Raw genomic sequence first — 22,818 nt, forward strand, 5'->3', positions numbered from 1 at the left:
AAACATTAATACTGGAGTTTTAAAAGAAGAATCTAAAGGCATTCTTAGATTTTTTTTAGAGTATGAATTCATACTTGGTGTCATGCTTCACTAATTCTCTCAACTTGAAGCATCCAAAATCCAGGGTGCCCAGACCATCTCTTGCCTTATCAGTAAATATCACATAACTAGATTTGACAATAGTTCATCTAAGCTTTATTTTAAAAGATTTCTCAATTAAAGCTAATCATTTAAAACCCAAAAGTTTTTCAAACCATAACTTTTTTTATATCACTTTAACTTTTAGCAAAATATAGGCGATTTCTTCATAAAAGTAATGGATTTAATACAAAAAGTGGCATTTTCATTTTAGTAAGAAATAACAACATAAAATATTAAATATATGGCATAATCAGGCACTATCCAGGATGCCTGAAATACACAACTCAATTAATTTTCAAAAAATCTTCTGATTTAGATATAATTATGTTCATTTTATTAATAAGCAATCATGTTGCCCAAGTCCAATCTAATAGGTGTAAGTGAATAGTGCCCCTTGGAAAGCCACTGTGTTATTTGTAGCTCTGGAATATGAGCGTCAATCCTGCACCTGATATTTATTGTTTGTATGATCTTTAGAAATTCACTTAACCACTCAAAAGTCTTAATTCCTGGGGTGCCTGGGTGACTCAGTTAAGCATCCGACCCTAGCTCAATCACGATCTCACAGCTCATGAGTTCGAGCCCCGCATCGAGCCCTGTGCTGATAGTTCAGTCTGGAGCCTGCTTCAAATTCTGTGTCTCCCTCTCTCTCTGAACCACCCCTGCTCATGCTCTGTCTCTCTCTCTCTCTCTCTCTCTCAAAAATAAATAAAATTTGTTTAAAAAAATAAAGGTCTTAATTCCTTCATCCATTAAATAATAACATTTCCCATGTAAATTGTCTTTATTTTTAAGTGCATTATAGTTGAAAAGAACACATACTGTAAAATGTAGAATTATAATGTAAACAAACACTTCTGAAGTCTCCTCTGGCAGACATTGCTAGTTGTATTAGTTAGGATTCTCCAAAGTAAGAGAACCAATATGATGTATATAGACAGATTTATTTTAAGGAATTGGCTCATATAACTGGAAACATTTCTGTATCTCCCAGTGGAAGCATTTCTGTCTTTGGTCAAGAGTTCTTGACGAGCAAGGTCTGAAGATTATGTGGACAGGGAGCAAAAGTGTAATCAGCAGATCCTTAGAGGTAATAATGAGTGGTGATACTCTCATTTCTACCCCTTAATTTCCGGATCCATGAATCGTGAGTGTGGAAGAAACAGCACCTTATGTTAAACACTGATTGTGAGTATGTACCAACTCCTGAGAACTTTGCCTCAGCCCTGTGAGGTACAGCCCTTGCCTCCTCGCTGGGAACTGCAACTGAATTTTCAAAAGACCATTCCCCCACTCTATCAAGCCAGCTGCTTCACACAGCCAGAACTTAGTAAGACCAGTGAATTCCATGAGTATCGGCCCATTTGCTGTGAAGTGGGTTCCTTGATCAGAATCAATGCCGTGTGGAATACCATGAGAGGAGATAAGGCATTATGTGAGTCCACAAACAGTAGTTTTGGCAGAAGCATTACATGCAGGGAAGGCAAATCTGTATCCAGAGTAAGTGTCTATTCCAGTAAGAACAAAATTGCTGACCCTTCCATGATGGAAGTGATCCAATGTAATCAATCTGCCCCCGGGTAGCTGGATGACGACTCCAGAGAATGTCTCTACATCAGAAACTCTCTGCTTCTGGCACACTGGACACTCAGCAGTGACTGTAGCAGTGGCTGTTGGCCCTCATGAGTAGAAGTCCCTGTTACTGAGCTCATACATAACCTGCCACCATGGACACTTTATTCATGAGCCCATTGGGCACTGACAAGGATGGCTAGAAAAAGAGGCTAACTGCCATCCACAGAATGGGTCATCCCATCCACTTGATTATTAAAATACTCCTATACTGATGTCACTCTTTGGTGAACATTCACATGGGACACAAATACTTAAATTTTTTATCCATTCTGAGAGCCCTATCCACATACCTCTTCCCAGATCTCCTTTTTACTAACTTTCCAATCATCTTCCAAGTCCCTAACCATCTACTCAAACCATTGGCCACAGCCCATGAATTGGTATACAATCCCATATCTAGCCATTTCTCCTTGAGCAAAAAAGGAACAACTAGATACACTGTTGAAGTTCTGTCCACTGAGAGGATCTCCCTTCACCACTGTTCTTCAGGGATGTCCCAGAGAAGAGCTATAGTGTTGTAGCTACCCACTTCCAGATGGTGTCTGCCTATCATACAGACTCATCTGTGAACTAGGCCCAAATTTCCCCTTTCCTTATCAACTTATCATAAAGAACTTCCTTATGAGGCCATAGCTGCAGGCTGTGAGAAATAAGGTAAAGTAACAGGAGTGGGGACCACGGGTATTTGGGAATTTCTTAATGGAACCTACTTGAGCTTCCAGAGCCTGTTGGAACCCAATTCCATACGTACTACTTGCTTTTGATGGTGGTGTGCTAGTGTGAATACCCAACTTCATGGCTTGGGAGTCAGACAACACCCAGTTCGTGGTACGTCAGGTTGCCTGATAACGTAGTGGCTCATGGTTAAAATTCAGTCTCTACTAAGGCCCAATAGCAAACCAAAAGCTGTTTCTGAAAAGGAGAATAATTATCCACAGAAGATGACAAGGTTTTCTTCCAAAATTTGAAGGTTTTAAGCTGATATTCATCTATGGGGGCATGCAAAGGCTCCAAGCAAAATCTTTATTTGCCACTGACACATCAAGCCCCATTGGATCTACTAAATCAGACGGCCCAAGTGGAAGAGCAGCTCACATGGCAGACTGGACCTGTCACAGAGCCTTCTGTTGTTCTGGATCCCAATAAAGAGAGCAGTTTTTTGGTCACATGGCAAGTGGGCTGGAAGAACACACCAAAATGAGAAAAATATATTGCCTCCAACGTCTAAAGAGACCCGCTCAATTTTACATCCCGTTTTTGGTTGTGGGAGAGTCCAGATGCAACAACCTATCCTTCATATTAAAGTGGATATCTTGACGTGCCCCACAGCACTTGAGTCCTAGAAATGTCACTGACGTAGGAGGCCCCTGAATTGTTGTCAGATTTATTTCTCACCCTCTGATCTGCAATGTCTTACCAGTAAGTCTAGAGTAGCTGCTACTTTTTGCTCGATGGATGAATGTCATCAATATAACGACCAGTGGGTTATCTTGTGGAAGGGAAAAGTGATCAAGATTCCTGCGAACTAAGTTATAACATAGAGGGGGAGAGCTGACATAACCCCAACATAAGATAGTGAACGTGTGTTGTTGGCTCTGCCAGCGGATTGAACTACTCTGCTGGTCTTCACTAACATGGATGAAGAAAAATTATTTGCCAGACCAATACATACCAGGTACCAGGGAATGTGTTAATTTACTCAAGCAATGAAACTACACCTGGCACAGCAGCTGCAACCGCAGTCACCACCTGGTTGTGCTTAGGATGATCCATCGCCATTCTCTAAAATTCATGTTTCCTGCAGCCAAATAGGCAAGCTGAATGGAAATATAGAGGGATTACCACCCTGCATCTTTCAAGTCGCGGGTGGTAGCTCTACTCTCAGCCATCCCTGCAGAAATAAGATACTGCTTTTGAGTCCCTATTTTCGTAGAGGCCGTTGTCCTACATAGAGCCTTCCACTTTGCCTTTCCCACCTGAAGAGCCCTCAATCCACGGATCAAGAGACCAGTGTGGGGATTTTGCTAGTTGTTAAGTGTGTCTATTCCAATCACACATTCCAGAACTGGACAAATAACCACAGGATGGGTGAAGGGACCCACTGGCCCCACTGGCCCCACTGTGAAATGGATCTGAGATAAAAACAAACAAACACCCGAACAACAACAACAAGAACTGGCCTTCAAATGCTCTCACTTTGGTAGATCACAGAGGTGTTTTGGGTCTCCTGGAAACAGTGTCAGTTCAGAGCCAGTGTTTACAAATTCCTGAGAAGTCTGCTTATTTCTTTTTCACCAGTGCACAGTCTCCTAATGAAATAATATATCCTAATGTGTACTCAACCTATGCTAGACACTTAATTATTTCATTTATAGCCTTAATAGTTTAATTTTTAATACTGGGCAGATAACTTTTTTCTCTTTTCTATGAAAAAATGTGTAATTACCCTAATAGTCAGAGTTTTCTTTTAATATCTAGAAATATATTGTAGCTTAGATGTAGATGATGTTAATCTTTTCCTCAAATGGCTGTTATCAGGATTAGTTATAATAATGAAAATTTGCTTTTGTAAAAGAAATATCTTTTAAAAAGTTACTAACAATTTTGGGGGGTGCCTAGGTGGCTCAGTCGGTTATGCTCCACCTCTTGATTTCGGCTCAGGTCATGATCTCACAGTTCATGAGTTCAAGCCTCGCATCGGGCTCAGTGCTGACAATGCAGAGCTTGCTTGGGACTCTCTCTCTCCCTTGGTCTCTGCCCCTCCCCCATTGTCTCTCTCTCTCTCTTTCTCTCTCTCACTCTCTCTCTCTCTCATCTCTATCTCTTTCTCATAATAAATAAACTTCAAAAAAATAAAAAGTTACTAACAATTTTAAATATCTGTAAGGAAAACAGATTAATTGATATTTGTTCTATGTTCCCCACTATATAATTGAACCAGGACTAGGGCTCAGATACTCTGATGCTCATTAATTTTCTAAGAATTATAGTCCATCAGGATCTTCTATTTCTTAGGTAAATGATAACCAGATAGCTGGATATGAAAAAGAGAGAGAAGGAGAGGAGAAAAGCCGAGAAAGAGAGAGAGAGAGAGAGCAAGACAAAGATATTGAAGAATTAATATATAATTTACTCAAACAAAATTTTATTTATTCTCAGAGATAGAAAAGATTCTCCCAAAGCTACACATTTTTCTTAAATAATTATTGTCAAAGCAAGAAGTATAATCATCTTTGAAACCATAGCAGTTTCTGTTTTAGCAAAAGAATATGACTCTTATAACTTGGAATACAGATCTGAGATGCTCTGGGTGACATTTGTTGCCAATGGTGTCCAAGAAGTATCACTTTGTGTGAGGTAGTAAATAAATTGTCATGAAGAGATTGGATCTTAGAATAAAAGAAGAACACAGAATTCTAGACTGTTAGAAGTCATTTCATCTTGTTGCTTTATATCCCGAAATCTGAGATTCTACAATATTAGAAAAATGTAATAGGTTCTACCTCCCCTGGCTTTTTCTCAAAATATCCATGAGATTCTAGCCAGGTAATGCCACTAGCTCTCTTAAACATGGAAATTGGGTAAGAAGGTCGTACTTGACATACAGTACTCATCTTTGAGCAAAAGGGAATTGAAATAATTCCTTGGAGGAAAGGTGAAAAGTCAGAACAAACTTTGGTGTCCACAAGAAGGTAATACCACATCCAAGTTAAATTGACAATAACATTTCTCTTCATAAGTTGAGCAAATGTGCCAAATAAGGTAGAAATCCCTCTTCTGCACTCTGGAGTTATGAATAAGGATGGGCCAGAGAAGCAAGAATTTGAATGAAGATGTATAGACACCCCTTTAGGTATAGCAGCTAGAGTGAGCATTCTAAAATAAAAGATCATGCCATATGTCTGCTTAAACCCTTATCATGATTTCTTATACTCAGAGTGAAATAACTTTTTTTTGAAGTTTATTTATTTATTTTGAGAGATAGAGGGGTGTGAGGGGCAGAGAGAGGGAGAGACAGAATCCCAAGCAGGCTCTGCACTGTCAGCATGGAGCCCACACAGGGCTCGAACTCATGAACCATGAGATCGTGACCTGAGCCAAAACCAAGAGTCAGATGCTTAACCAACTGAGCCAACCACGCACCCCCAAAATGTATACAATTCTAAACAGGGCCCCTCAGTATTCACTCCCAACCTCTATTATCTCCCTGACAACACTTCTGGGATCAGTGCTGTGAAACAAACCACCTTAAAATTGACTTTAAACACTCAATTAGTTCTTATGAACCTAATGGTCAACTACGTAGTGTCCTCTGTCAGCTGGTGGGTTCCCCAGAGCTGACTGGTCCAGGAGGACCCCAGGCAGATGCCAGATGCCTCTGCTCCACTCCGTGTGGTCTTTCATCATCCCTGGGCTGCCCTGGGCTTCCTCCGTGGCAGCGGTAGGGTTCCGAGGGAAAGGGAGAGGCTTTTACCAGCTCCCTCAAATCAAGTATGCTGCCATCCCATTGCTGAAAACAAGACAGCTGACCAAGCCCATAGCCAGTATTGAGAAGGAGTTAGTACAGAGAATCATGATCAAAGAGTATGGAGAAAGGAAGGCAGAAAATATTGGGGCCATTGTGAAAATCATTCACACTTTTCTTTTTTACACTTTTTGCTACCCTTCCTTTCGATCACACAAGCCCAACCATACTGACTTTCTTGCTGTTCTGTGAACACAACAGACTGCTTCCTGCATTGGGATCTTAACTTAGCTGTTCCTTCTGCCAGAACTGCTTTTCATTAGATATTGGCTTGGCTGACTCAATTATTTCAAGTTTCTGTTCTAACCTTTCCTTCATGAGCCCTACCTGCCCACTCTATTTAATAAGACAATCCACCACAACCTCCTTACTTGTTCTTTTTCCTTTTCTATAACCTGGAAGAATTTCTTACATAATGTTGCATATGGGTTTTTTGTTTGTTTGTTTCTTATAAATTACGGGTTTGTTTTGTTTCTCGTCTATTTCTCTTTTCAGTTAAATGTAAGCTCTGATCTTTGCCTATTTTGTTGAATGATGTAACTTAAGATAATTGTTAAATTTAATTTAAAATACTTGTCAAATGAATTAGATAGATTTCTGCTTCTGTAACTTAAATGTGAAAAATGTGAGCTTTGTGGACATCACAAAGTGCACAACAATCAGGAAATGAATACAACATGATAAATAATAAATATATAATAAGTAATAAATACATAATAAATATGAATGTTCTGTTCAGTAACTTCAAAACAGGTAGCCTCTGTTTTGGAGCAAGTCACAGCAGGTGCAAACCCAGGAGGTGAAAGCCAAAAAAAAAATCATTTTATCCACCCTCCTTATTTAATTAACGAGGACAATTAAGCCCAAAGATGTTAAGTGTATTGAAGAATGTTAAAAAGTCAGGTGGTGCAAAACTAGGATTAGAACCAAATCTTCTAATTACTAATACCATATTCTTTCCACTTGCTCATATTAACAAAATCACAGCTCAGACGAAATTTATAACAATCAAAAGTGCAAAGGAAGAAATTTCCAGCATTATTGAGTATTTAAAAATATAGGGCTTTGAAATTAAGTTTACAATTCCTAATTTCACCAAATTGAAATCCAATAGTCTGATAAATTCATTTCTCAAAAAGAGCACAGATGACTGTGGTTTAGCTTGTCTGAATGTAAAACGGTAATAGAAAAGAGAGATGTCTTCCTGAATCTAAATTTACAATCTCCTTGAACTAAACTATTGGCTTCTGCCAGTCGGTGGGAATTTCATCTTCAGTACTGAAATGAACATAATAAAAGCTACTACTGAGAAAGGGAAAGATTGTTTCAACTAGTAATGCGAAGGAAGTAGAAGTTATCACTGTAAGTGAATATCTTTTTAGTCTATTTGCTGCTGAATAGTTTCAAAGAACTTCTTTTTTTCTATTTAAACAACCAGGGAGTTAATTTTCCTAGGAGAAAAGCATCTAATAATTGTGGTTATGCTTCTACACACTGAAATCTACCAGTGGAGTATAATTCTCCCACAGAGTTTTATAGAATGAGAATCTGGGTCAGTGTTTTATATCACTGACTTCTAACCACAAAGTAATGTGATACTCCCTCCTTGCTGCAATGGAAAACCAGGAAGTTAATAATTTTGTAGCAAAGTTTATCATTTTCTTTCCCAGACAGACATTTTGTTCTTTTGGTCTTGCGATTCCTCCCCCACTTCGATATTATAGTTAATTGAGATGCTTTTCTAGCTGATGAAGGCTGAATGAATCTTCCCTGGTAAAAATATTATACATTTATAGCTACTAATGTCCCTCTATTTAATTCCCACTTCACTGGCAATAAATTAGTTATTAGGTTTCCTATACAAATTGGCAACAAAAAGTCCATAAAACTAATCATTTAAAGGTCGATGTTTATATAGTTAAAGAAAAATAGAATCTAGACAACCAGTTCAATTCTTTGCTTTGCACCAATTAAGAAAAATGTTCTACTCATCAACCACTACAATTCTATTCTGTAAAATAAAATTAGAATTTCAGCACCATCTGCAAATTCTCTCACATTGAAAGTTAATTACATTATCATTAAACTGATTTGTTAAAGCTTGAAATGTTGTGTTATAGCAAGAAGACATGAAGACTCTTTCAAACTCTGGTATCAGATTGTTCTCATTTCCAAACAAAACACTGCCTATGTATTCAATATAATTTTGTTAACAACTGAAATGGTAGGATTCTTTATCCCTATTATTGTACAAGAATGTTAAGTTGTCTCTTTGGGAATAAAGAAATAGTTTGTAACAATTACTTTCTAAATTTTAAAAACTAGCAAATTTATCTCCCCCCCCCCAGTAGTATGCATTTTTTATTTGAGAAACTCAACTTCCATTGCAGATACTTCAAACCTTATTTAAATGCAAATGGTATCCTGAAATACTTTCCTTCTACATACAATTCTCAATTGGAGACTTAAACAATGTAAAGAAAAAGATTTGATAAGCAACTCATTAACTGGAGATTTTCATTAAGTTCATGGTCTTCCTGGAAATATTTTAGTTTAAATATATTTCACACAATATAAGTAAAAGTAATGTATTATTTTGCAGTGATGTCTCAAGAAAGAAAAATATGCCTAACATATTTGGATCATTCCTGAATTATAAATATAACAATGCTAGAATTTTGTTACAACTTTGAAAGCTTGAGGGTCGCCTCCTCCACCATATTTTCTCCTGGATTCAGCAATGCAAAGATCTATGTTTAATGTAAAAATCCTCCTAAATTTGAATACCAGGTTTCTAAATTATTTAACATCTTAAAAAAGGGGGAGGGAATCCCTCTTTTTTCCATTTAGTAAATTATTCTAAAAAGTAAACGTAGCATTAACTGTATATATAATAGATTATTAACATGTCAGCATAACCAAATCAGCTTTCAGTTTAGCCTCTAAAATTTAAAAGAGGTTTTAGTAACTTGAAAAAATATTGTAGGTTCTGACTGTGTTTTCTATATCTCCATACTTCTTTTGGATTTGAAAATGGTAAGATGGTCCATTGTAGACTAGAAACACAGAACATATCCCCATTCCAAAAGGACAGGAACCAAAAGTGTATCTTAAAAAAGTAGAAGTCTACCTGGGTCATCTGGCCAAACTTGACTCACAGCATTTCACACACAAGGCAATTTATTCTTTAAATTGAGTAACAGTTTCACAAAAGAATAACACTATAAAAACAGACAACACCCCTGCCCTATAAGACCTCAATATGTCTTGCTGCCCAATAAGAGAAGGTACTCAAAGAGAGAACAGAAATCCATAACCAGAGTGGGAAACAGTCTTTCAAGTATGTATTTCTCTACAAACAAGTAGCAAGAACAAGAGGGAGAAAGTAAATCAACTCAACAAGTTGTTTCAATGAGGAACTATCAAACTATCTGAGAAGCAACAATTTTCAGAACAATAAGCCCACCATTTTCAAACGGAAGGAGACCTGGTACTCGGGATATTTAGGACCATAAGGAGATGAGCAAATATTTAAGGATGTAGACACTGATATTTTAATTTTAATTAATTGGTTTTTTTTATTTTTAATTTTTATTTATTTTTGAGAGAGAGAGAGACTGTACATGAGCAGGGGAGGGGCAGAGAGAGAGATTCCGAAGCAGGCTCCAGGCTCTGAGCTGTCAGCACAGAGTCCCATGTAGGGCTCAAACTCACAGACCGCAAGTTCGTGACCTGGGCCGAAGTCAGACACCTAACCCACTGAACATCCAGGCGCCCCGATTTTTTAAAAAAGTTTTATAGCCTGCAAAACAGAAAATAACAATCACCAAGTTACATTTTCCATTTCATTGGGTTTAATGGTACTTCAATAATGGTAAAGTAAGTCTGTATGCTTGGACTTCGTGATTGTAAAATCTCATTTTACAGGGATGCCTAGGTGACTCACAGGGTTAAGCCTCCGAGTTCAGCTCAGGTCATGATCTTGCAGTTCACGAGGTCAAGCTCCGCATCAGGCTCTGAGCTGGCAGCTTGGAGCCTGGAACCTGCTTCAGATTCTGCATCTCCCTCTCTCTCTGCCCCTCCTACGCTCGTGCTCTGTCTCTGAAAAATAAATAAACATTAAAAAGTTTTTTAATCTCATCTTACAGTATCACTGTTAACTTTAGAGAATAATAGCAATAGCTAACATTTATTAAAAGTTGATGACAGACTAAGTGGGTACTGTTCTAAGTACTTTTTTTTTAGCTTATGTAAATCCTCACAAAATAAATTATCTTACCTATTTTTACAGATGGGATAATAAATAAAGGCACAGAAGGGCACCTGGGTGACTCAGTTGGTTAAGTGAGTTGGATAAAGTCATAATCCTCGATTCAGGTCTTAATCTGATGATTGGAGTGTGAGCCCCGCAGTGGGTTGTCTGCTCTCAGCACAGAACCTGCTTTGGATTCTCTGTCCCCCTCTCTCCCTGCCCCTCCCCTGCTTGTGTTCTCTTTCTCTCTCTCTCTCTTTCTCTCTCAAAAATAAATAAAATATTTTAAATAAATAAATAAATAAATTTTAAAAACACACAGAATTTAAATGATTTACCCCAAATCACATAGCTAGTAATATCAGAACTAATATCTGAACCCCCTAGTCTGACTCCCAGGCCCACCTACTTACACACAGTTCCTTATGTCTTGGAAAGCTTGATAAGGAGTGCCTGGGTGGCTCAGTTAGTTAAGTGGCCGACTCTTGCTTTCTGCTCAGGTCATGATCTCATGGTTTGTGAGTTCGAGCCCAGCACCCGACTCTGTGCTGACAGCTCCAGGCCTGCTTAGGATTCTCTCTCTCCCTCTTTCCATGCCCCTTCCCTGTGTGTGTGTGTGTGTGTGTGTGTGCTCTCTCTCTCTCTCTCTCTCTCTCTCAAAATAAATTAAAAAAAAAAAAAAAAACGCTTGATGAAGTCAAAGGAACTTGGACATTAGCAACAGAAGCTTAACTTTTTATAGTCAGGTCCATTTTTTGGTGAGTGATCTTGCATATTACTTTTTATTCTACTATATTTTAAGCTCGGAGAACAGCTATACCTTGCAAAGATTGGACAAATACTCATTTTAATCAAGGCCATAAATAACATTTGCAAATAAGCCAACATTTCCCTTTGTTCTGATCATTTTCCCCGTGTGTACTCCGAGTGCAGAATTACCCTGAAAACGACTGCAATCATTTGGCCATAGGTTTGGGCTCCCAGCTCCTTTTTTGTGAGGTTAAAAGCTGTACCCACCTTCACATTCCCGGTCTCTTTGTAGGGTGCACATCAGTTAGATAAGATGTCTAAAAAGTATTAGCCACTCGGCTGATTGCCTATTGCCCTGTCATAGCAGCCTAATTCTCTGACCTCTCAACATAGAAGTAGGATAAGAAACCTGCACTCTGTGAAACAGTATACCTACCTGGATGCCCCAAAACTGTCTGAATTGAGAAGACGGGCAGCTACCGGAACCCAGCTTACTTCTCTCTTTCTGTCAACATGTGTTGCTAAGAAATCACTCTGTCCCAACAAGTAAGAAGCTGCACAGTGAAGAATCGACAACTCTCCTGGGATCCACAAAGGAGAGGAGGACACAGAGAAAACCCTGATCCCAAGACAGGAGAGACAAAGAATTGCACACAGGGAGTCGCGGCTTACTGGAGCTATGTGAAACTGCCTCAGGAACCAGCGCTGGGGTAGGAAAACTTGAGCTGTAATTGACAAATTGCTGGAGGCTCAGTGTGAACAAGTCGGAGAGTTAAAAATTCCAAGGGGACCCAGTTACAGGGGGTCCCCATGCTTCTGTGAGTTTTACCTCTAGAAGAGCAACCAGGTTCTCACAGTAAATATCAGAGAAAAATTCCCTCTTGCTTCTGGCAATGGTTGGGTGAAATGGAACTGTTTTGAAATACACCAGAGCACTTGTTTCCTAACAAGGCCTGCCCTCAGGGGAAACTAGTTAACCTAACAGGTTAACAGGCTAACAGGCTAAAAGCCTAACAGGCTAGGGTTTTATCAGAGCCTAACTGACCTGCAGTCAGAGAAATACCCAACTCCAGCCCACTCTGGCCATCCTGCCCCACCAAGAGGGGGGAAGAAAAAAAGAAAAACCTTGTGAACATCACAGTCCAGAGGCACAGCCTCCCTGAGAGTCACGATCTTTCCCTCTTTTTGTGATGCTTTTTTCAACCTCGACAAAGGATTGCAAAGCTACCAGGGAAAAGAGGAAAAGATCTTTTGTATTAGTGTGTGAGTGTGTGTATTGTGTTTGTGTCTCTGGGTGGGGGAGTTTTGAGGGGAGGGAAAGGCATTAGAATAAAGCTATTTAGAAGAACATGTATTTAGCTAAGAAGGAAATGAAAAGTGATGCTAAATCTAACACTCGAGTAGATAAAGCTTCGACCATCTTCACAGGAAATAAATGAATAGTGCTAATAGCTGGATCCAATTTATAAGGCACTAAACGGATATTATAAGAGGAAGGGAGATAATTAATCTTCAGCTAGAACAATGAAGATCAGCTGCAGTATTATCACAGTGCCACATTCCAAGACACTGGAGGTGCTTTGCCTTCCACTGTATTAATCAAAGACTATCCAGAATTAGGATGTTTCATCATTTGCAAGGATTCTTTGTATTTTTTATCTCTGCATAAAGCCACTGATTACTGTACATAAAAAGTTTTCCCTTTAATAGCGATATTAATAGCCTCTGAGTATAGACATAAAGATTTTTTTATTTCCAAATTTAACAAAGCTATAGTTTTTTGTGATTATTTGATAGATTAGAAATTTGATTTCAAATTTAATAAAGCTAGAGTGGTGACTCTTTGAGCATTTGGCCTTTATTTTTTAAATCTTAGAAATTCTAACAAATAGCTGTATTCTACTTTCCATTGATTCAAATAAAAAAAATAAATTCATGATAGTTAAAGACAGGAAAAAGTGTCCAAATATTAATTCTGTTTTTGCAGGAGACTACTTCGGATATGTGTAACTTTGGTAATGAGGAGGCTTTGTACAATCTATGCCACTTTACAAATACATAAAATAAAATGGGAGAGTTGAAAGTCACAGAACATTCTTTACCTTACAATATTTAACAAGTTGATTCTTAAAAGTTTTGTGAATGAACCTCTATCATTATCAAAGTGATATAAATCATCAAAATGACACTGGTTGGCTACTTTTCCCATAAACAGGTTTTAAAACAGGGGTGTCATTTTTTTCTGCCCTTCTAACACATACACCTTCCCCTCTAGTTTGAAAAGACTGTCTTCCACTGTCTTCTATTACCCTGACTCTCCCCCCTAGTACTTTTTACAAGTATGATCACATCTGCCTTTTAGCGGTCTCTAGCTCCTGTCCTTTCTTCTAATTATTTCACAACAGTCAAAAAGTTCTCTGCATATGCAGATTGATCATGCCTTACCTCCATCTTTAAATCTTTAAAGGTTTTCTTACCCTAGAGATCTAGCCCAGACTTCTTAGTATAGCAGTTACAGCTTGCCATTAGCTGGCCCCATTATTACCTAGCCAGTTATTTCCTATGCCATTCTGTTATCTTTATTTCAGTCAAACTACCAAATGTTTCTTGAGATACTCTGCAGATGTTTGCCAGATCTCACACTGCTTTCTTCATAGAATTCCTTTCCCCAACGAGTTACATTATTACCCTTGGAAAACTCACAGTATCCTCCTAAGACCCGTGTAAAGACAATTGTTCTTCACCTGATTCCTGCCACTCTTCCGAGGGGTAGTCCCTCGTCTGTAGTACCACCATATCCATGATATAATTACATTATAGTTACTTTACATGTCTCTACTGTAGCTTTTGTATGTCCAAAAGTAATAAACTGTATTTAGGACATTGTAAGTGCTCAATAAATATATGCTGCATTAATTCTTGAACGCTACCCTATTAGTAGATCAGCATGCCCCAAATACATGTAAGCTGAATTACTGGAGACCCTTCACTTTTGTCCTAATATGCGCACCTCTAGCAAGCTTGGTTTGCCATTCTTCTCCCCATGAGAGATTCTATTTTAACCCACACTTTTATTGAATAAAAGCAAATACAGTAATATTTTGGTAGGAATATAAAAAGAAAAAGTCACTACTTTTAAGAACTGGTTGTTGGAAGACAACTCTCCATATATCTTAAGCAATTTCACACTTCTTGCAAACAAACCCATTTACTTCCCTTTGGTTCCAAACAACCTTTCAAGTATGTTTACATGGAAAGCAGCCTTGGAAAATAGTGTCTCCCTTCAAAGAAGAATGCAGGGTTTTTTTAATTGTCCACTATAAAAAAAAATAATGTCTTCTTCTAGGGTAAAATTGTTTAGAATTGCTTATAACTGATTATAAAAGATTCAGGTTGCTTAAGCTCGGTGTTCCTCAACTGTGCCAAGCCACCCCCCCCCCACGTGGGACTTGGTGGGGTAGGGGGAAAGGTGTACCACTGCAAACATAAGGCTCATATTTTCTGATGTGTTATGAGTGATAAGAATCCTTTGTTTCTGACTTGGAGTCCCATGTCTTCCTCCAGCTTCCATGAGCATATGCCAGGCTAACTTAGTAGTTTGCAAGTAGCAACATCTCTCACTGGAGATCGAATGTTAACAGAGCCATGGCTTTCTGGAAGAAAAAAAAATAAAGGGGTGCCTGGGTGGCTCAGTCGGCTAAGCATCTGACTCTGGTTTTTGGCTCAGTTCATGATGTCACGGTGGTGAAATCGAGCCCTAGGTCAGTCTCTGCTGTGGGCATGAAGTCTGCTTAAGACTCTCTCTCTCCCTCTGTCCCTCCCCAATTGTATGAGTGTTCTCTCTGTCTCTCAAAAATTAAAAATACTAATAATAATAACAGTAATAACAACAAGTGCCTCATAGGCCTGTGTTCAGGAGATGAAAGGACTCCCCAGGATTCAGGAAGGAATACTTTAGAGTAAGCAGAGGCAGCAGGGAGGGGGGATTCAGGGAGGAAGTAAGTGTCCCCTTCTCTCCTACCTGTTAATGAATGTTTATGGGCTGAGTGACTGATGAAAACTAGGATTGAATTAAGTTGCCCCAAAGGGGATATAATTATTGGTCACTGTCCCCCAGGCAGGAGGAGGTGGGGATATCATCAAGGCAATGGAGCAGCAAACATCACTACCCTGGCTGAAAGAAAATGTGGCTGCAGCTATGAGTCCAGGAGTCCCTCAGGCTAAAATAGATGGTGTCAGTAATGATGAACTTGCCACCTGGTATAGTCACTAAGCAGGTCAAAAACATTGTTTTGTTTTGTTTTGTTTTGTTTTGTTTTGTTTTGTTTTCTCAGTTGAATTATGTGCAGCTCCTGCACCACCTGAAACCAAAAATGAATGTGATTTGCTTACTAATGTGGACTGTTCTCTCCCACAGTATCCTCTACCCTTCCCTCCCCGCACTCTCCTAATCTCAATTGCTTTATGGAGAAAGAAAATTAGTGGTGGGCTGAAGTTCCCCTGTCATCAAGAGGCACTAAGAACCACATACACCCATTAATGTATACTGGGAAACTTCAGGGACAAGAGGAACTAACTTTTATGACTCTGTTAAATATAGGCCCCAACTCACCATCCTACCCTGTCCTACACACAAGAAGATGACCAAATTCAACTGTTGCTATTTGGACAGTGTTCACAGGGGTGTCAGGGGGGGCATCTAATGTGACTGTGTATGGGGTACTTGGGTGGCTCAGTTGGTTAAGTGTCCAACTTCAGCTCGAGTCATGATCTCAAGGTCTGTGAGTTTGAGTCCCCCACTCGAGCTCTGTGCTGACAGCTCAGAGCCTGGATCCTGCTTCCGATTCTGTGTCCCCCTCTCTCTCTCTGCCCTCCCCCACTTGTGCTTTGTCTCTGTCTCTCTCAAAAATAAATAAACATTTTAAAAATTCAATGTGACTTTGTAGGTGGATCCTTTGGGGTCAATTCAGTGTGCTGTTGATGCTTCTACATCTGAATGTACAGTAGGATTGATGTGTTACAGGTTCATACGTCACTATTTTGTAAGTGTCAACAGGGCTGCTATCGGTTAGGGAAGAACCACAGCGAAAGAACTGTTAGTAGGACAAAGTTTCTACCTAGGGGCAGGTCAGAATTTAGCATGCATGCCTCTACCTTCTAATGCCCAAAGCTGTCACTAGATAGGAAATGTCCTGTTGGTTGGTGAGTCAGAAGTTCTAGTGTCAATGGCGCTTAATGTAGCATCATCACATCTCTTCAGCAAGAGTGGATGATTAATCCTGGCAAAAATATGTAAGGGCCTTCACACCAGGTGATTTACTGGGAATATTTAGGTGGACTAACAATGTTCAGTGCTTCCAGAAATCAAAGAAAAACTACTATCTCTCTGGATCTCTGTGACAAAAAAGGAGAATCATCATGTTAATACACTTTAGGCTTTGGAGATAATACTCTCACCTGGGAATTTTACTTGATTCTTTATATCAAACAATGCGCAAGTCAGCATCCTCTGAGCAGAGCTCAGACCAGAAAGTTGCCCTGGAACTTGTCCAGCCAGCTATGGAACACCTTAGATCTTTGCAGTCCCATAGCTTTAATGACGCCTTTGAGCTATGAATATCTGATCTGTGTGAGAGAGACTGCGCAATGGAAAGTAGCCTCCACCAGGAAGATCCCCTCGTGATTCTGTACTTGGGCCTCCATGATACAGCTACTGAGTGCGTTCCTTTCAGAAGCCGCTATCAGCTCACCAGTGAGCTCTTGCCAGAAACAAATGACTAACTCAGGCAGGTCTTATGACTCTGTAGCCTAAACTTCCCATTTCGGGGTGGATCAACTTGCACTCAATAGTTATAAAGATGGGAAGGGACCAGCAAGCCACTCTTGGCATTTTCAAAAACATACTAGGCCTGACTCTAGCGGTATTTCAACTTTATATGAAAAAGTGGCAACTCTCCACTCTACTTCCTGAGTCAAAGCTACTGGCTCATTAGGCCCCCAGCTCACAGAGATTCCTGGAAAAGCCTGGTCTTGATTCAAGTAGACTGAATCCAGTGATGACCACTGGGCTGTTAAAGCTATCCAACCTCAGTACCAGCTATATAGCATCAAAAATGGAAATTACTGTGTGATCTCACTTATATGTGGAATCTAAAAGGAAAAAACAAAGAAAGAAAAAGACTGAACTCATAAATACAGAGAACAGATTGGTAGTTGCCAAAGGTAAGGGGAGAGGGGTGGGTGAAATGGGTGAAGGGGGTTAAGAGGTACAGACTTCTAGCTATAAGATAAATAAGTTATGGGGATGTAATGTGCAGCATGGTGACTATAGTTAACAATACTATATTACTTATTTGAGAGTAGATCTTCAAAGTTCTCATCACAAAAAAAATGTAACTACGCGTGATGATGTTAACTAGACTTATTATGGTGATCATTTTGCAGTACATACGAATATCCAATCATTATGTTGCACACTTAAAACTAACATGATGTTATATTTGTCAATTATGTCTCAATTAAAAAAAAACAGAAGTGTTCATGCTGCTCAGTGGGCAAAACTCAAGGCAGATCAACAGCATTCTATATTTGACTTCATCTCAGGACTATTATTGGTGCCTTCCAACTGTTGACCAATTTTTAGGTTACAGACTTCCTTTTTCGGTCCACTCTGGCAACAACATTCTGGTCTTTGAATTAATATGAGTCACTGTGATGTCCACAGGCTCCCTTCACTTCTGCCACCTGTTGCAAAGTTAAGAAGCACAGTTCATAAGCCACCCTCACTTCCGGCAGCAATTGTAGGTTCGGCAGCCTTCAAGACTCTCCTTAGGTTCAACAGTTCACTAGAAGAACTCCCCACACTCACTGAAAGCTATTATGCTCACAGTTATGGATTCCTCTGGGGAACGGATACAAAGTAAACTCAGCCACAGGAAGAAGTACATAGGGCAGAGCCCAGGAAATGTCCAAAATGTGGAGCTTCCAGTTGCCCTTCCCAAAGAGTCTTAATGTTACCTTCTCAGAATTGCTTTGTGATAATATGCATGGTATATTATAAACCAGGGAAGCTTACTTGATGCTTGGGGCCCAGAGTCTTTACTGAGACTTAATCACATAAACCTTATTGGCCACCCACATGGCTGACCACAGTCTCCAGTGCCTTGAGTGACTGAGATTTCTTCTTTTTTATTTAAAAAAAAATTTTTAATGTTTATTTATTTCTGAGACAGAGGGAAACAGAGCGTGAGTGGGGGAGGGGCAGAGAGAGAGGGAGACACAGAATCCAAAGCAGGCTTCAGGCTCTGAGCTGTCAGCACAGAGCCCAACACAGGACACGAACGCACGAACCGAGAGATCATGACCTGAGCTGAAATTGGTCGCTCAACCGACTGAGCCACCCAGACGCCCCCTATTTTTTTCAATTTTTTAAAAATGTTTATTTCTGAGACAGAGAGAGACAGCTGACTGAGATTTCTTGACTCAAAGCCTCCACCTTAAATCATACTGTGTCTCAAAACCTGCAGGTAAACAAATATATTTTTAGCAGGCACAATATGCCAAGAGCTTGGAGATGACCTCTCAGGGACTATCCCTCTCTTTTCAGATCATCTTCAATCAGACAATGGTATGCTTTTTATTTCAAAAACAACTGAAAAATTGGTTGAGTGTTAAAATATTCAATGGTCCATATGGACAGACCTTCCACACTCCCTGACCTCCCAAGCATTTGGTATTACTTACTTTTGGAATTATCTTCTCAAAAACAACACAGAACATTTCTGTCTTTTGCTTCCTTACCTTCTTCTTGTCCACAGCTTAGTAAGGTAGTTTGGTCACTGAGTATGGTCATCTCAGAAAGAAATAATCCTCTCTCAGCCACTTCCTGGGTGACAATGATGAGCAAAGTGTGGGGGTGACATACAGACATCTTTTGAAAATGTGAGATTTTATTCTAACCATTCTTGGGCATATTGCTACTTTCTTTCTCCCAAGGACAATTCTTGGCTAGGTTGGTTGTCACACCTTCTTGACTGCCAACCCAAAAAGGGGCATATGAGATTCAAACTTAATTAAAGTCCAGCCACCTGGATCTCTTCTCACTTGATATAGTCTTACATCATCAGGATAATGACCATTTGGCTCTCCACTACTTAGTGAGTCCTCTTACAGTAGCCCATATAGGACGAAGTATGGGACATAGTACGTATGTGTAAGTTTTATAGGAATGCCCTGGCTGCTCTTGCAAATGATCCTTTGTATAAAAGGGTTGGTGTGAGTGCAGGATGACTGGAAAAAGGGTGAGGTTATAGCTACTGGAATGGAAACACTGATTTTATGAAGATGAAGAAGAGGAATGATCCTGGCACCTGAAGAGGGAACATCTTACATACCAAGAAAAATAAGGAAAGGAGGAAAATTAATGATAATTTCCTTTCAGAGCCTCCTATGGAAAATTTCACATGAAAGAAAATGTCTCAGTAAGGCTCTTCAAAACTTAACTTTAGTTACTTAAAGTCAATTGAATCCTAGGTCAGCCATCTATTCCCTTCCAGATGAATCTGACCATTCCTCTTAATTTTCTCACTATGTCTACCTGAGAACTGTATGGCCCTTACTCCCAAAATACATCTAGATGTCTTCTCCACTCTAACTTTTAATCATTCATATGGCAGAAGAATGTCAACTAGCTGGTAGTGTGGAAAACTGGTAGTCCTGAAAGAGAGACAGAGAGAGAGAGAGAGAGAGAGAGAGAGAGAGAGAGAGAGAGAAAGAAAGAAAGAAAGAAAGAAAGAAAGAAAGAAAGAAAGAAAGAAAGAAAAAGAAAAGTAGATTTAATTATTTAAACTGAATTTTGAACCTCAAGGCAACAATCCAGCCAGGTGGATTACATTGGAATGACTCTCAACTTCTGCTTCCATGACTGATGTAGGTTCTATTTGGTCACCATCAATTATAAACAACACTTTCTTTCCAAGAGCATCCTCAGAATTGCCTTTTCATGTAGAAGCCAGGCACTAACATGTCTTCCTCCCCAAAACATAGTGGCTTGCACCTTAGCAGGGGTCATAACAGACCTTCCATGTTTAAGGAATACTCCCTCTGCCCTGGAAGGCATCCAGCTCGGTCAGAACTCACTGACCAGGGTTGAGAGAGAATTGCCCTATATTTCTTACTTGCAAGACAATGTAGATATTGGGCAATCTTGAATACATTTTTGTGCATCCAGCTTAATTCCTCAAGCCAGGTGGAAAGATCAATTTGGAAATTTAAGGAGAAACCATCTGGTTTTCTACAGGACACCCTAATGGTTCATGGAGTCATGGCATGATTGAGGTAAATAGTGCATGTTAGCCCTATCCTTCTGCTTGGAACCTTGCCTAGAATAGTCCCAATTAAATGCTGTTTGAGACAAACTAAATAGATTTGGTCCCAGCTCCTATCAGTTAGATTAGCTAGAATGTTGTCATCTTGGACATGTCTGCCATAGCAAAGATGATGCAGAAACAAAAGATAAAATTATTTGGAGAAAATTCCCCACTGATATCTCATATTTCTGCACATTTTGTGAGCAAGGATACTACCACTAACTATGCTTTTTTCTGGACTCTTTCTAAAGATGTCTGTATAGCAAATACCTTGGAAGATAGAAACAGTGTGTTTCCCTCCAAGAGAGTAAACAAACCCTCTAGTATTATAATGTCTCCTAAAGGGCAAAGATCAAACACATCTGCTTGCAGTTTGTTATAAAATATTGGGGTTTCTTAAACTTGGGGTTCCTCAGCTATGATGGAAATCTACTAAATTCACAGCATTCACCTGAGCCCTTTTGCATCTCCCTCTTATGGGTCTTGAGGGGCAAGGACAACTGACATACACATGAAGCTCGTAGTACTTGCTGTGCTGGGAGTAACACACCCTTTGATTCTGACACAGGAGCCCCATGTTTTCTACCAGAATTGAAAACACGGTAGCAGGCCAACTCACCAGCTGTCTAGTAGAGTAAAATCTCAGACCTTTTACAATTCTTGAGAGTGGTCAGAACTTTCAAAGCAAATATGTACCTAGCACGGGAGACGGGGCCAGGAGGGTATCCAGAATAAGCAAAAAAAAACCTGCATATAATTTCCAGAGTTGTTAATTTGTGCATTTTTTTTCCTAATGGACAAATTTCTCTCTTTCAGTTAAGCAGAGACATATACAAGAACATAGTTCTCACTATCTAGCCTCAAACTGAAAAAACATATATATATATATACATAAACAGGCTTGCCTTCATTTCATAGGTACAATTTGGGAAATTCATATTTTTCCATTGAAATATAAAGATCCTAAATAACATAGTAACAATTGTTTAAGAAAATACTTTTCAGGAGTTATTAAAGTGGGATTATAACTCTTAGACTATTGCTTTGCCAGCTGAGCCGTACAAAAGATGTATCTATAATGAACGACTCATGCAATTCCAGAATTACTGGAAAAGGAAATACTGCAAGCAGCATCCAGTCCCATGGCGGTTATACTGAACCCCCTGAGTGCTGTATATTTTTGCATTATGTACAAACGTGTGATAGTTTCAACTGGTCTACCTAGGTATATGCCTTCTTTCAGGGTATGAATATGCCAGTATATAATAAGAGTAATTAAAGGATGTTGTGCTTTAAGATCAGTTGTGAAATTATTTATAAAACTTTTGTAATCTGGATCTTTTCTACAATTGTGGAAAATGTACTTCATCCTTTCTGGAATGGATAGCAGGAATATATACTCTGGGACATTTGAGTATAAAGGCCCAAAGGGACACAGGCCTTGGGAACAGCTGGTTTTTGGGGCCTGACTTCTTGTAAATATTAAATCTAATTTTTCCCAATTACAGCCAGCACATATGGATGTAATACTAGTAGGGGCATCTCATTCAAAAATATCAATATAGTTAATATATTCGGGTTCATTTAAAGTTTATAGTCAGAATAACTTAAACTGGATTCAAACTTCCAGTGTCTGTTAGTTGGCAAAGATCCAAGTAAGATAATTCAGTTGGTTGCCATTTTTGTCTCAAATGCGTTTTATAACCGATTCTTATTGTTACATACTAGAGTCAGAAATATTCCACAAATAATGGTTAAAGAATATTTTAGAACACAGAAATAAGATATCTTTATATACGTTCTTAGGAAAATGCTTCATGTTATTTTCATTATATTTCAGTGTTATAATATTATTTCACTTCGGGGGTGCCTGGGTGGCTTAGTTAAGTGTCCGACTTCGGCTCAGGTCATGATCTCATGGTTCATGAGTTCAAGCCCCACACTGGGCTCTGTACTGACATCTCAGAGCCTGGAGCCTGCTTTGGATTCTGTGTCTCCTTCTCTTTCCCCCTCCCCCACTCTCTCTTTCTCTCTCAAAAATAAACATTAAAAAAATTTAAAAAATTATTTCACTTCTTATACACCTGATAAATTTATATAAACAAAAATTATAATATTTAAAATCAGAATTTTTAAATCTGACATTA

General features: G+C 39.1%; 1 long non-coding RNA gene across 2 annotated transcripts in view; it reads right to left on the reverse strand.

Moving 5' to 3' along the window:
- Positions 1-22,818, reverse strand: part of LOC113604796 (uncharacterized) — a 128,807-nt gene that overhangs the window by 73,744 nt on the left and 32,245 nt on the right. Inside the window, exon 2 of one of the 2 annotated variants that reach the window (XR_008297609.1) lies at positions 19,104-19,188. The exons of the other annotated variant lie outside the window; for it this stretch is intronic. This is a non-coding gene — a long non-coding RNA (uncharacterized LOC113604796). The remainder of the gene's footprint in view (positions 1-19,103; positions 19,189-22,818) is intronic. 2 annotated transcript variants of the gene reach the window in all.

This window comes from Acinonyx jubatus, chromosome C2, assembly GCF_027475565.1.
Source record: "Acinonyx jubatus isolate Ajub_Pintada_27869175 chromosome C2, VMU_Ajub_asm_v1.0, whole genome shotgun sequence".
NCBI classification, from domain to species: Eukaryota; Metazoa; Chordata; class Mammalia; order Carnivora; family Felidae; genus Acinonyx; species Acinonyx jubatus.